Source organism: Cyprinus carpio, chromosome A23 (assembly GCF_018340385.1).
Source record: "Cyprinus carpio isolate SPL01 chromosome A23, ASM1834038v1, whole genome shotgun sequence".
NCBI classification, from domain to species: domain Eukaryota; kingdom Metazoa; phylum Chordata; class Actinopteri; order Cypriniformes; family Cyprinidae; genus Cyprinus; species Cyprinus carpio.
The window spans coordinates 2975102-2990849 of record NC_056594.1 but is presented as its reverse complement, the minus strand read 5'-3'; the positions used below and the strand labels follow the sequence as shown (position 1 = coordinate 2990849).

The window sequence follows — 15748 nt, the reverse complement described above, 5'->3', positions numbered from 1 at the left end:
TAAAGGCCGATGAAAAAATAAAATTATATATGTATATATGTATATGTATATATATATATATATATATATATATATATATATATATATATATATTCAATACACACACACACATACACACACACACACACACACCATACATTTTATCTATATATCCAAATAAAAATAGATTATAGATATTCAGTATATGACCCAAAGTAACTAGTAACTAACTACTTGAGTAGTTTTTTTTATCCTATACTTTTTTAGTCTTACTCAAGTAACTATTCAGACTAGTACTTTTACTTTTACTTTAGTAAATATTTCTATAAGTACTTTTACTTTTAATTGAGTACAGTTTTTGGGTACTCTACCCACCTCTGCTCATTATATACACTAAACACTTTAAAAGAGACAGATATATAGATGTTGTGAATGATGTTTTCTCTGTTTTGGAGGAATGAGCATTGTTTAATAATCAGTTGTTTATTGTTCATTCAGCAGTACATAGGCCTATTACTGTTATAGTTTTCATTAATAACCATTGCTATATAGATAATAACTTTGTCTAGTGCCCTTATGAATGTTTTTGGCACGACTACTATATGAAATAGCATAGACGTAACATACTTATACTACAGATATCTGCACTAGTGTTATGCTACTGTTTTGATAGGACTGATAAAGTGTCTGACAGATAATATCATGATGTGGGTTTTTTTTTTTTTTTTGCCTTACCACATGTGGTATCCTGTCAGCAATAACATGTCTGTGGGCTCTTTTGATTACTATAAGTTCTGGCAGTGTTGCCATATCCACCTGTAGTCACTAATGGCCAACAGACTCTCTGTTTAGTCTGTTTTTAGGAAGGTGTTCAACATATTGTTTTAGAGATGCAAACAATTAAATATTAAAATTTAAACTTCATTTGGTTGGTTTTATGTTGTTAAAGATAACTTTAAGAAATATGACTGTCTGTAAAAGGAAATTATTAAATTGGTTTTTAAATTGTTATTTATTTCACATGGGTTTGAATCAGATTTGGTCAGATGGTCATTTTACACCCAGATGGTGCATCTTACCCACTGACTCAACTCGGGTCAACTTACCCTAAACCTGGGGCAAACTGAGCCATGGGAACACTTTTTTATAAGAAGCCATATTTTTAGAACCCTTTGTCATACACACATTCTGATAATTTAAAATGACAGGAATACTTTCATTTGGATAGGATAGATACTTTCATTGTACTTCTGCATTATTTTCCCTTATCTTGAGGACCACATAAGTAAAAAGTGGCTAAACTTACCCCACTCTCCCCTATAAGTATTAGACATTTAAATTAATATTTTACAGCATAAATCTATATTATATACTAATAAACAACTAATTTAGAAACATTTATATAAAAAAATATTTTTACTATTTATTGGCCTACTATTAATATGGTTTTAATAAAATATGATGTGTTATAGATTACTAGTATCAAGACAAGTGATTATAATGGGAAATATACTTAATTACAAGAATTAAAGTGTGACAAACTGCTAAATATTCTATATGATGATTTACCGGCATGCTGGCCTGCTGGAGCTTTGTATTCATGTTTGCAATGTTGAACTGCCTATACCAGCCTCCCTTCACTCTTTCTCTCTGTCTTTTTTTTTGTGAAGGGTTTCTTATTTATTTATTTATTTATTTATTTATTTATTTATTTATTTATTTATTTGTCTACAAAGTGTGGCAACAACATTTGTACAAGTTGTTAGCACTTTTAGAAGGCAGAATCATTAATCATTTAAAAACAAAAACAAACAAACTACCAACTATTTCAGCGGATCAACCACTGACTAATGTGGATCGTAATGCATCTACCTGGTAATGCAACGACTTTCGGGGACTGTGGTCTCTACTCTCCAGAGAGTGGCACACAGATTGTAAGTGATGCGGGAAAACACGGAGCGGATTCATGGAATCAGCAGATCTTTAGCTGAGCTGTAAAAGACAGCTTTGAGATGGGGTGATGGGGGACTGGTGAGAGGGGCACCTCAGTCAATGATGGCAAAGGGGCAGTGGCTCTAGCCATCGGGCTTCCCCCCTGTGCACGGCCCTGGTTAGGATTAGGGGTGGGGTTAGGATTAGGCAATCAGGTAGCGGCTTCAACGAGGTGGGTAATAATTTGGCAGGGTGCCGAAATTGGGCATAATGGTATGCCGGAGCATGAGATCTTGAAACTCCACCCTCTTCTGAAAAGGGAGGTTGGGAGCACCAGCTGATTTGCATTTAAAGGGACAAACACAAAAACGTTGTGTTTTGGCTCATACCCTAAAAGACAAGTAACACGCTAAACATGCTACCAACATGCTAGTAACTTGCTAATCATGCTTACAAGATGCTAGTAACATGTTAATCATGCAGGAAACATGCTAATCATGCTAGAAACATGCTAGCAACATACTAGTAACATGCTAATCATGCTAACAACATGCTAGCAACATGCTAGTAACTTGCAAATCATGCAAACAACATTCACTTTAATCTTTCAAACTGTTTTAAACTGAAAACTATCTCACACTAAAAACTGTCAAACTTTTACAACTTTTTAAAAACTCTTTAAACTCGAAAGTAATCGAACGTGATTGTCATGCACATCTTGTCAGTAAAGCCAGTTCTGTAATCAGTAGTAAATCTCCATTCAGTTCTTTCAGATGAATGACAAGATGACATGCTACGCAAAATCGCATTCATAATCGCAGACGATCTAATCGCGTGATAATGAAATTCAAAGAAATCGTTCAGCGATTATGAAAGCTGTTTGTGTAAATTCTCAGTGAACTACGGCTTTGTGTAGTAAATGCTGCTCCATCTGAAAGCACATGAAAATATCACATTTAATAGCATGTTTTATCAACATTCTTCAAAATATCTTCTTTTGTGTTCAACAGATGAAAGAAATTTATACAGGATTGGAACAACTTGAGGGTGTGAAAATGATGACAGAATGTTAATTTTTGATCTATCCCTTTATGGAATGTATAGGCTGGTGAGGGGTAAACAGATGGAATTAGATGAGACTAGTTTTTGCTAATGTAAATATACAGTAATGGTAAATCTTTGGAGTGTCTCAAGGTGTTGCTAGAAAAAGATATTGAGTAATTTAAGTTATGCAAGTGATTAAAAATAACCTCCACAACGCTATTGTGAGATGGTGACGTTGTTATACAGTCATGGACAAAAGTTTTGGCAGTGACATAAATTTTGTGTTTTGCAAAGTTCGCAGCTTAAGCTGATGTGGTGTTCATTCACAGTGTTTCTAGATTATTGTGTAGAGTGATCAGATGCATTTTAAATAATTGCTAAAAGCTTTTTAAATTTAACTCTTCTGGTCTGGCTTTCTTGAGCCAACTTCAAAGTTTGTCTATGAACTTTACTATCTAGTTGTAATTAAAGTACTAATTAATATGTCAATCAAAATATGTCATGAAAAAGTATAGCATTCTGGGATATTGTGGTAAGAGACGAATGCATCTTATAGTGATTAAAAGGTTTAAATGATTACTTAAAGGGATAGTTCACCTGAAAAAGAACATTTTGTCATCATTTACTCAGCCCAAAGTTGTTCCTAAACCTAGGCCTAATATGAGTTTCTTTATGTTGAACACAAAAGAAGATTTTTTTGAAAAATGTTGGTAACCAAATCTTCCAAAGACTTCCAGGTGTTGCTAGAGAAAAATATTGAGTCATTTAAGTTACGCAAGTGATTAAAAATAACCTCCAAAACGCTATTGTGAGATGGTGATGTTGTTATACAGTCATGGCCAAAAGTTTTGGCAGTGACATAAATTTTGTGTTTTGCAAAGTTTGCAGCTTAAGCGGTTGTGGTGTTCATTCACATTGTTTATAGATTATTGTGTAGAGTGATCAGATGCATTTTAAATAATTGCTAAAAGCTTAAATGGCCAAAAAATAAACTTTTCACAATTATAAAAAAAACAACAACAAAAAAAAACCCACTTTTTTTGATCCTGACACAAAATGACCAGCTAACATTAACTGACTTATCATATCAGCAGCACATATTAAAGTGTGAATGAGTACTAGTCAGGTGAAATCATTATCATACTAAATAGACTGAAAGAGCAGACTGACTGCTATAAAAGGAGGGAAGAAGCGCTTCCAATCATTGTGTTCTTGTTAGCAATGGTTACCTCCAAAGAAACACGTGAACATCATCGCTTTCCATTAAAGGGGCCTCACATGCAAAGACATTGCTGCAAAGAATATTGCACCTGAAAAAAAACATTTACTGGATCATCAAGAACTTCAAGGAGAGAGGTTCAACTGCAGTGAAGAGTCTTTAGAACATCCCAAAGTGTCCAGCAAGCATCTCTTCTCCTCCTGAGGAGTCAGCTACAGAATCATGTCTCCGGCAGTGCAGAGCTTGCAGGTTGGTGTGAGAGCATCTGCATGCACAGTGATGCCAAGATTTTTGGACAACAGCCTTGTGTCAAGAAGGGCAGCAACGATCATTACATTGAAATTTTGGATCTGTGGCCAGGCAACTCCCCGCATCTCAATCCCATAGAGAACCTGTGGTCAGTCCTCAAAAGGCAAGTGGACAAGCAGAAGCTCACAAATTGTGATCAACTCCGAGAACTAACAAGGCAAGAATGGATCGTCATCAGTCAGGATTTGGCCCAGAAGCTAATATCCAAAATAATATCCTAAATGGCTTTTAGTGTGCTGCTAAGCATTTGTTAGGGTATCCTAGGTGTTCCCTTTCAGGAACTCGAGCTGCGTCCAAAAAAAGGATATGGGAACGCCCTTCAGCGTGACCAGCTCTGAATAACATGTGTAATCAGTCCCATGAATGGGCGTGACGTCATAGGCAGGTGACGTAGCGACCAGGAAGCTATAAAAGCACGTGAGGTGGAACGAGCGTCAGCTTTTCTGTCATTCAGCGAAGCTCTGTGTGTGTGTCAGTTACCATTAGGTGTCTGTCAGTCTTATTTACTGTTGTCTGTCATACAAAGTTGCACAAGCAGAACATGGCAAGAACGGCTGATAGTAAGACAAAGCATTTGGGCGAAAGTGGATCGCGTTTCAAGCTGTGTGTTCCTACCTGCTCTCGCTACATCACGAGCGGGGATACACACTGTTTGCGCGTGGTCTGCTTGGGAGCGGAGCACGCAGAGTCGGCTCTCGAGGGGGCCGACTGTCCGCACTGTGAACAGCTTCCCCTGTGCACGCTTCGCTCTCGGAAGGCTCTCTTTGAGGTGGGAGCTTTCTCGAGCATTCCTCGCGGTGCTGGCCCCGCTTTCGCCGAGGCAGAGCGGCAGCTGCACTCGTGGGGATCGCAATTGGATCTGGTGGAGGGAATGCAGACGGGCGAGTCCCTATCTTCGTCCTCACCTGACAGATCCAGCGTTCGCTCTCTGGGATCGGAAGCGCGCTCCAGTGCTACTTCCCCCTGGGAAGTGGACGCGACGCTCCGCCTATCTGCCTCTGAGGAGGTGGATGAGGAGAGCGTTGATGAATCGCCCTGTCAGTCACCACAGTATGAGGAGTTGTTGGAGGTGATAACTCACGTGGTAGCCAAGTTAAACATCGATTGGCCCGCCGAGAAAAAAGCCGAACTGCAGAAGAGTAAATTAGACGTCGACAAGATACCAGGAGGCTCGTAAACAGGCGGCGGCGTTCCAGTAGTTCCTCCCTCGCCGTTCTCTAGCTCAGGGGGCTGCTGGCCGGGAGCAGCACCGGCCGTGTACCAGCTCCTCATACAGAGAGGTGCAAAAAGTGAGCGTCGCCTCTCGTGCTCCCCCATAACGGGACCGAGGTTGGTGGCGCTCTAAGCAGGAGGCTTCTAAGACGAGGCCCGATCTGAGGGTCGTGCTTCAGTCCAGGAAGCCCTCGACAAAGCGTTCATGACAATCAACATCAAAAAGCAGGACCGCTGAAGGTGACCCCTAGTGGGGAAGAGCAGGGTGCAACGCATTACACGGTGCCCTTCTCTCCTCAGAGCCCTCAACAGCAGCTAGTTCAGTTGGTTTCTGCCGGTCCTCCGCTTCAGGGCAATGAGCTAGCAGCTCAAAGTACATCAGAGACCAGACTCGAGAGACTGGTTCCCTTAGTAGACTATTTAGCAGCGTGGAAGCTACTGCCAAATGTGTCTTGTTGGGTCCTGCAGACTGTAGAAAAAGGTTATCGAATTCAATTTGGCGACCTTTCAACGGGGTCTTTCCCACATTAGTGGGCCCTGAGCAGGCTCTGATATTGGAACAAGAAGTAAATACCCTCTTGAGGAAGGAGACCATCGAGGTGGTCCCTCCTCACGACAGAGAGTCCAGGTTCTACAGCCGATACTTTATAGTTCCAAAGAAGGATGGGGGGTTGCATCCAATTTTAGATCTGCGTCAGTTAAACCGATCAGTCATGCGACTGAAGTTCAAGATGCTTACTATCAGGCAGGTCATGTCTCAGATCAGGTCAGAGGACTGGTTTGTCACAATAGATCTAAAAGATGCTTATTTTCATATCTCCATCCTTCCCAATCACAGGAAGTTCCTAAAGTTTGCTTTCAGGGGCGAAGCTTACCAATATTGAGTTCTTCCTTTCGGTCTAGCACTCTCACCCCAAACTTTCACGAAGTGTGTGGATGCTGCGCTGGCTCCACTGCGACTCCAGGGCATCGGCATACTAAATTATATAGACAACTTGTTGATTTTGGCTCAATCAGAGCAGATGGTGGTTCGACATCGAGATGTCATTTTCGCCCATATGAAAAAGTTGGGGTTAAGAATAAACGCCAAGAAAAGTGTGCTTTCTCCATTACAGAGGACCACTTATCTGGGTGTGTTGTGGGATTCAACCACGATGCAGGCACGTCTGTCCCCTGCTTGTATCGAGTTGATCCTCACGTCAGTCAAGAGAGTCAGAGAAGGCCAGTCACTCACTGTCAAGATGTTTCAGAAACTTTTGGGGTTAATGGCAGCTGTGTCCAACGTTTTACCTCTTGGCCTGCTGTACATGAGACCCCTACAGTGGTGGCTCAAGACGGTGGTGCCTACATGCATTAGAAACCCACATAAAACTATCAAGGTCATGCGGCGATGCCTACGTGCCTTAGACATGTGGAGGAAGCCTTGGTTCTTGTCTCAGGGCCCGGTGCTGGGAGGTCCTTGTCGCCGTGTAACGCTAGCGACGGACACGTCCCTCACCGGTTGGGGTGCGGTCATGAGTGGCCACCCTGCCCACGGTCTGTGGAGTGGTCGCCATCTGACATGGCATATCAACTGTCTAGAGATGCTAGCAGTATTTCAAGCATTGAATAATTTTCTCCCAGACCTAAGAGGTCACCATGTGTTAGTGCGCACCGACAACACAGCGGTGGTCTCTTATATCAACCATCAAGGAGGTCTGCGCCCCCGACCCCTGTACCAGCTGGCGCGCCAGATCCTTGTGTGGTCCCAGTGCAAACTCCTTTCGCTAAGAGCAGTACATATTCCTGGGCATATGAATATTGGTGCAGACATCCTGTCGAGGCAGGGGCCGAGGCCCGGGGATTGGAGGCTTCACCCCGAGGTGGTGAAGCAGATATGGACTATATTTGGTCAGGCTCAGGTGGATCTGTTTGCGACTCAGATGACATCGCACTGTCCCCTTTGGTTCTCTCTAGTTCATCCAGCTCCTCTGGGACTGGACACTATGGTACAGATGTGGCGGAGGCTTCGTCTGTACACTTTTCCCCCGATCGCTCTGCTCCCGGGAGTTCTGGTGAGAGTACACCTGGACGGGGTCCGTCTTCTATTAGTAGCCCCGTTCTGGCCGGGCCGAGTATGGTTCTCAGATCTGATTTCGCTCCTCGACGGCTCTCCATGGGAGATTCCCGTCAGGAGGGATCTCCTCTCACACGCGGAGGTCACGATATTCCACCCCCGCCCGGAGCTATGGAAGTTATGGGTGTGGCCCCTGAGGGGGCACATCTTGTAGCTTCTGGTCTCTCAGCCGAGGTTGTTGAGACCATCCTCCAATCCAGAGCTCCCTCAACGAGAAAACTGTATGCCTTGAAGTGGAAACTTTTCACTTCTTGGTGAGGAGATCGCCAATTTGACCCAGTCAACTGCCCAGTTGGTACAGTGCTGGAGTTCCTGCAGGCCCGTTTCTCCACAGGGTTGACTCACTCCACCCTGAAGGTCTACGTGGCAGCCATTGCGGCCTACCACGCCCCTCTCGGTGACCAATCACTGGGCAGACACCCCCTAGTTTCACGTTTCCTCCGTGGTACGCTGAGGCCTCCGATACGTTCCCATGTCCCCACGTGGGACCTGGCTGTGGTGCTAGAAGCTCTTTGTAAGTCTCCTTTCGATTGAAGAAATCACTGGTCGCTATCTTACGATTAAGACTGCCTTTCTTCTAGCTATTAGTTCTCTAAAGAGAGTTGGGGATCTTCAGGCCCTCTCAGTGGCCCCTTCCTATTTAGACTTTGCGCCAGGCATGGCCAAAGTGTTTCTCTACCCTCAAGCGGAGTATGTCCCAAAGGTTCCCTCAGTTATCCCGCAGCCTATTGTACTGCAGGCCTTCAGTCCTCCTCCCTTCGGGGAGCCAGACCAGCAGAAGCTAAACTGTATGTGTTCAGTGCGAGCATACGTCCACAGAGCTGCCATGTGGAGAAAGGTGGATCAACTGTTTGTATGCTATGGTCCCCCTAAGAGAGGTCTTCCAGCCACATAACAGACCCTCAGTCGGTGGATAGTGGATGTAATTACTGCTGCCTATGAGTCCTCTGATCTCCCCTCACCATTGGGAGTCAAGGCTCACTCTACCCGCAGTATGGCAGCCTCCAAGGCCTTCTTGTCAGGTGTGTCCATGCAGGATATCTGCAACGCAGCTGGATGGTCCACGGCCCTCACATTCGTCAGATTTTATGGATTAGATCTGCGAGCCACTCCAGGCTCTGCTGTTCTCTTGCCTTAGCTGTGCTCCCTATATACACACTAGGCAGGGACTTGCAAGTCTGGCGGCGTGGGCGTTCTCATTCCCATAGCGTTTTCGGATGCAGCTCGAGTTCCTGAAGGGGAACGTCCCAGGTTACATATGTAACCATGGTTCCCCGAAGGGAACGAGACGCTGCGTCTCTAGGCCATACTTCCGGCATCCCTGCCAGAGTTCGCTTCATTCCTAGAAGCTGACGCTTGTTCCACCTCATGTGCTTTTATAGCTTCCTGGTTGCTACGTCACCTGACTATGACATCACGCCCATTCATGGGACTGATTACACATGTTATTCAGAGCTGGTCACGCTGAAAGGCGTTCCCATAGTGTTTTCGGATGCAGCGTCTCGTTCCCTTCGGGGAACCATGGTTACATACTGTACATAACCTGGGACGTTTTGCCTAAGTGTGTATAAACAGGTGAAAATTGAGCCCATAAAGAAGTACTGTGAGAGATCGTAGACTGCAGCACAAACAGTATGAGTGGGAATATGGTAGCACTTTATTTTACAGTCCTGTTCCCTGTGTACATGTGGGTGATTCCCACGAAATCTTAGGTTCAAAGATTTCAAATATGAAAATTTAAAAAATGTTTGTAAACAAATTTCCTTTTAAATCAGCAGTCCGTAAGTGTTGCCTCTTTGTCACAATCTCTGTTTGAAATCCTGGGATTGCATTTACTTGCAGAATTATCTTCTTTGCGTGGGTTGTACTCTGGCATGTCTCCAGCGCCGATGAATCTAATTTACAACCATGCCCTCCTAAAATGGCTTGTTCTAACACACCCCCACATATCTATGTCATGATGTGGAAAGATTTGCATAACACCGCCCAAATGTTCATGCAAAGAAAGAAGGTGTAGCTTTGACTCTCGTTGGTGCCGCTGGCGCCATGTTGTGGAGACGCTGTTTCATTGTGAAAGTGAACATACTCTGTTTGGTCTTCCAAAAGAGGACACACCTAGAAATCACCGGTTAAGTTGTATTTACAACACTGTTCCAGAACAGTTTAACCCAAATATTCAGATGTGTGCACCACATTTTATGGAGGACTGTTTCCTGAACCTGGGAGAGAAGACTACAATGCCGGCTGTTCTGACTCACAGTCTGTAAGTATGTTTACATATGTAAAGGATTTGCCACTTATGATTCAAACGTGAGTTTTGAGCAGTGAAGTTATCAATTCCAGTCCTCAATCCCCTCTGCTCTGCACATTTTGTATGTTTCTCTTATCGCTTCAGACGTTTGTTCTATTCGAACATAAGTGCCCTGTGAAGTGGACATCACAGGATATTCCGCCATGATTCCAGTTCGAAGCAAACTTATATGCAAGACGTGAGTTTAAATTGTATTTATTTACAGAGGTATATGATGTCACACTTGTCCGTGTGTAAAGACACTGCGCAGCGCAAATCCATGAATGAATGTTCTGAAGTGAGGTAAACTTCAATAGATTTCCCCTGCTCAGGGAGTAGGGAGCAATGAACACTGTGTAGGGACCATATAACTGGGAACACAGTTCATGCTCAGAGCATTATCTGAATCAGGTGTGTTAACAAAGAGAGACGTGCAAAATATGCAGAGCTGGGAAGCGCGAGGACTGGAATTGAGAACCGCTGGTGTAGAATCGAGCTAGTTGTTTGTCGTTTCTCTGATCACAAATGCAGACATGGTTTTATGTTTACGCGGCCCGATGCAACGCAATGCGTAAAAACACAGTAAAAATCATTATAATCCATAATTATGTTCCCACTGGATGCAACAAAGGGCTCGTTTGTAATGGGTTTTATTGGTTTTGTCTGGTCCTGCCGGTGTTCTGACCGGGACATGCATCACAGTATGGTAAGGGGCATAGCATAACATTAGCTGGCCAATCAGAGCACACCTAGCTTTTCAGACTGATGAGCTAAAAAAACGACGCGTTTCAGAAAAGCGGGGCATAGAGGAGAAGCAATAATGTACAGTATGTGGAAAATAATGTGTTTTTTGAACCTTAAACCACATAAACACATTTAATTACACCAAATACACAAAATAATGTTCTTTTTAGCAGCATCATATGAACCCTTTAAATCATAAAGAGCAAGGTCTGAAGTGTTGGTGAGCATATATTTAAAGTTTTAATGACAATTTAACACCTTTTTGAACATATTTTCCAAAACAAGTCCTGAAAAATCTCATTACCGCAGCAGTCTGAATATGTCAATGCCATTAGGAAAGCTAATACATTTTCACATTTTTAAAAATGGATTATGAACAGTCATGCACAGTTACTGGAAACTCTAAAATAAAATATATTTTTAAATTAGCATTTTTATTTTATTTCCAATGATTTATCTCATTACTGCAACAACTTCTGCAATTTGCAACCTAATATTTTTTAATTATTTTATTGAAAACTGACATATTTTCAAAATGATGTGGCAAACCTGAAAGAACATAATGAATAGATTCTGCACATACATTTAAAAGCAAACCACTATTTTTCCATTTATTAAATAAACATTAAAAGAACACATTTTGCGGTATAATGGTACATAGGTTATGGAAATTAGGCTGATGATTTCGGTAATGATAATAAGTATAATAAGAATGAGGTATAGTTAAAAATAAATTAACATTTAATGTAGAAAATAAATTAGATAATATTGGCACAATTGGGGATTTAATTTCAATCAACTTTGCACAGGCTAAAAACACCAGAGACCGTATTCACAATACATCTTTAGATTAAAAGTAGCTCCTAACTCCTAACTTTTAGGACTTTTTGCTCTAAGAGTATTTCACAAAGTGTTTTAACTCTAAAATCAGCTTTTTGATAATAGGTTGTAAATGGAAACTCTTACCTAAAAACTTTTACTGCTGTTTAGGAGAACTCTTAGTGGTAAGATAAAATGTTTTATGAATGATTAGTAATTAGTGCCCTATTTAGTAATGAGAAGTTTTTATAAACCTGTTACCAGCAAAGAAGCAGCTTTAAAGGCACTGTGTGGTTTTCCACAAAAATAAAAGCTTGATAGTTTAATGTTAAAAGGTGAAGAAAATATGAATATTAGTATTGTAATTTTAGTTGTATTATAAATACAGTCTTTACAGTACATTATTATAAAGTAATATATTTCTTAATTTAATATTTTTATTTAATAATCACAATAAAATCATAATTATTATTGAACAGTCACTGACAGTGGGAATGTAGGCTAATGGTAACTCAAGTGGATTTTTTTCTTCTTTATGGCCACTGAAAGAGTTGGATCTTGTAAAGAGTATACCCAAGTGTGAACATCTTAATTTTTTAGGTTTTTCCCACATCAGTCAGTCCTAAAAAGATGGTTAACACCCAGAAAAGGTCTTCAAAGTAGTAATTTTGAGCGTTTCATAACTTTTTTTTTTTTTTTTGATAAAGACGTTCTCCTCCAAAATAACCCTGATCTATAATAATTCTTTTAAAATTAGAATTTAAAATTCTAGTTTTTTTTTTTCGTTCCTATTATAATACACTTTCATTCAAAAGATTGGGATTAGTAAGATTTTATGTTTTTAAAGAAGTCTCTTATGCTCATTAAGGCTGCATTTATTTGATCAAAACTACAGTAAAAACAGTAATATTATGAAATATTATTACTGAGAGTCTCCTCCGGAACAACAACCTCAGACTGACACAAGCTTGAGAAGGGGATCATCACTGGCTGTACAATCTCAGTCATACTTTTTGCACTCGCCATGAACATGCTGGTGAAATCTGCAGAAATGCAGTGTAGGGGGCCCCTCTCTAAGTCTGGAGTTAGACAGCCACCCATCCGAGCCTTCATGGATGACCTGACAGTGACCACAACATCTGTCCCAGGCTGCAGGTGGATCCTGAATGGCCTTCAGGAGCTGATGTCCTGGGCTCGCATGAACTTCAAGCCGGCAAAGTCAAGGTCTCTCGTGCTGAAGAAAGGGAAGGTTACTGACAAGTTCCACTTCTCACTTGGCACCACCAAGATACCATCACTGACAGAGAAACCTGTGAAGAGCCTTGGGAAGGTGTTCAATTGCAGCCTGTGAGACGCAGCTTCCACAAAAGCGACCAACCAAGACCTGGAGACCTGGCTGGCCATGGTGGACAAGTCTGGCCTTCCTGGAAAGTTCAAGGCCTGGATTTACCAGCACGGTATTCTCCCTCGGATCCTATGGCCCCTCCTGGTGTATGAAGTCCCCATTTCAACGGTGGAAGGTTTTGAGATGAGGATTAGCAGGTTTCTGCGCAGGTGGCAGGGACTGCCTCGAAACCTGAGCAGCATCACTCTATATGGGCAGAACAACAAGCTGAAGCTTCCCATGAGCAGCCTGAGCGAGGAGTTCATGGTGATGCGGTTCAGGGAGGTCCTACAGTATCGGGATTCCAGTGATCCAAAGGTTTCCCAGGCTGGGATTGAGGTCAGGACAGGGCGGAAGTGGAGGGCTGCCGTGGCAGTGGATGACGCAGAGTCAAGGCTACGGCAAAAGGTGTTGGTGGGCTCAGTGGCACAGGGGAGAGCTGGCCTGGGCAGCAGAAGAACTCCTCGCTACGACAAGGCGGAAGGGAAAAGAGAGGAGGTCGCTGATTCTGGAGGAGGTGCGTGCAGGAGTTGAGGAGAAGTGAGCTTGCCAGATGGCTGGGATGCGGCAACAGGGCGCCTGGACAAGATGGGAGCAAACAGCGGAGCACAAAGTCACATGGACTGAACTTTGGAAGGCTGAACCCTACAGGATAAAATTCCTGATCCAGGCGGTCTATGACGTGTTGCCAAGTCCATCCAACCTCTTCTCCTGGGGAAAGGTGGAGACACCAGCATGCCTCCTCTGCCAGCAGAGAGGAACGTTGGAACACATCCTGAGCTGCTGTCCAAAAGCCCTGGGCGAAGGGCGTTAACGCTGGCGGCATGACCAGGTCCTAAAAGCCATAGCGGATTCTATCTGCAGTGGAATTAGCCACAGCAAGAGCCTCCGCCCAGTGAAGACCACAGCTTTTGTCAGAGCTGGGGAGAAGTCAACACCAGCTGCCCGGGGCACCTCCTCTGGCCTGTTGGTAATGGCGCGTGACTGGGAGCTGTCAGTTGATCTGGGCAAGCAGCTGAAGTTCCCTGAGGCAGTTGCCATAACAACATTAAGACCAGACATCGTGCTCACTTCAGAGGCCTCCAAACAGGTAATTCTCTTGGAGCTCACAGTGCCTTGGGAGGACCGTATGGAGGAGGCCAATGAAAGAAAGAGGGCAAAGTACTCCCAGCTTGTGGAGGGTTGCCGGAGCAATGGGTGGCGGGCAATATGCCAACCCGTCGAAGTGGGATGTCGAGGGTTTGTGGGCCAATCCCTTTGCAGGGCCTACAAAATGCTTGGCATCACAGGGGTGAGCCAGCGAAGGGCCATCAAGTTGGCCACTGATGCTGCAGAAGTAGCATCAAGGTGGCTGTGGATCAGGAGAGGAGAGGCATGGCGTGTAGGGTAGTAGCTACCTGGACATAAGCTGGGACTTGATCACCCCAGCTGGGTCGCCTAGGGGAGGGTGTCTGATTGTTGAAAGACCCGAAACCCCCCGTGATCCTAGGTTACATCACTGATGATATGTCCAGGTGCACCAGACGGTGTATCTAAAATCTTACAGTTTAAAGTAACGGTTTTCTATTTTAATATACTTTAAAACATTTTAAAGTATATTCCTGTGATGCAAAGTTGAATTTTCAGCATCAGTACTCCAGTCTTCAGTGTCACATGATCCTTCAGAAATCATTCAGGTATGCTGATTTATTATCAGTGTTGGAAACAGTTGTGCTGCTTAATTTTTTATTTATTTATTTATTTTTTATTTTATTTTTTTCATTTTTTTGCGAAATTGCAATACTTTTTACAGGTGTACAGGCAAAAAACAATAATTATAACAATAATTTAGTTTTTAAAACTATTGTAAATTTAAGATAATATAGTCCACATCACAATGATACAGGCACAAAGAAACAATATCAATGGAATCACTTTCACAATGATTTTTTTTTTTTTTAGCTCATGAACAATAAAAACATTGATAGCCAATCAGAATCCAACTGAATTAAAAAAAAAGAAACAGAAACTGCAGCACATGCATAAAATAAACAAAACATTATCGCCTGTTGGTGTGTAGACACTAATATTGTTATCATTATAGTTATCAAAAAGTTATTGTTGTTATTGTAATATGCTCTGGTACCCTCCCTGCTTACCGTGGTGATGAGATGCATAGCAGATTGCATCACTCAATGGCTGGATGTCTAAGTGGTGCCCGCAGAATAACATAGGTTTCATAGACAATTGGACGAGTTGGACAAACCAATTTAAGAGCAACAATTTAATTGAGGTTCAACAAATAAAAAACAGATGCAATACGGATAAACAAATGATAAAGCTTGGCTTATTGAATATCAGGTCCCTTTCTATGAAAGCACTTTTTGTAAATAATATGATCACTGATCATAATCTAGATGCACTCTGTTTGACAGAAACCTGGCTAAAAACTGATGATTACATTATTTTAAATGAGTCTACACCCCAAGATTACTGTTATAAACATGAGCCACGTCCAAAAGGTAAAAGGGGAGGTGTTGCTTCAATTTATAAAAATGATTTCAGGATTTCTCAGAGGGTGGGCTTCAAGTATAACTCATTTGAAGTATTGGTGCTTCATATAAACATTATCCAGAGAAACAAATGTTAATGATAAATCCCCTGTGATGTTTGTACTGGCTACTGTACACAGGCCACCAGGGCACCATACAGACTTTATTA

At 42.4% G+C, this 15748-nt stretch overlaps 1 pseudogene; it reads left to right on the top strand.

Annotated features, from left to right (window-relative positions):
- The first annotated feature begins 6849 nt into the window (after positions 1 to 6849).
- On the top strand, positions 6850 to 14438 carry LOC122135208 (annotated as a pseudogene).
- Positions 14439 to 15748: the final 1310 nt, after the last annotated feature.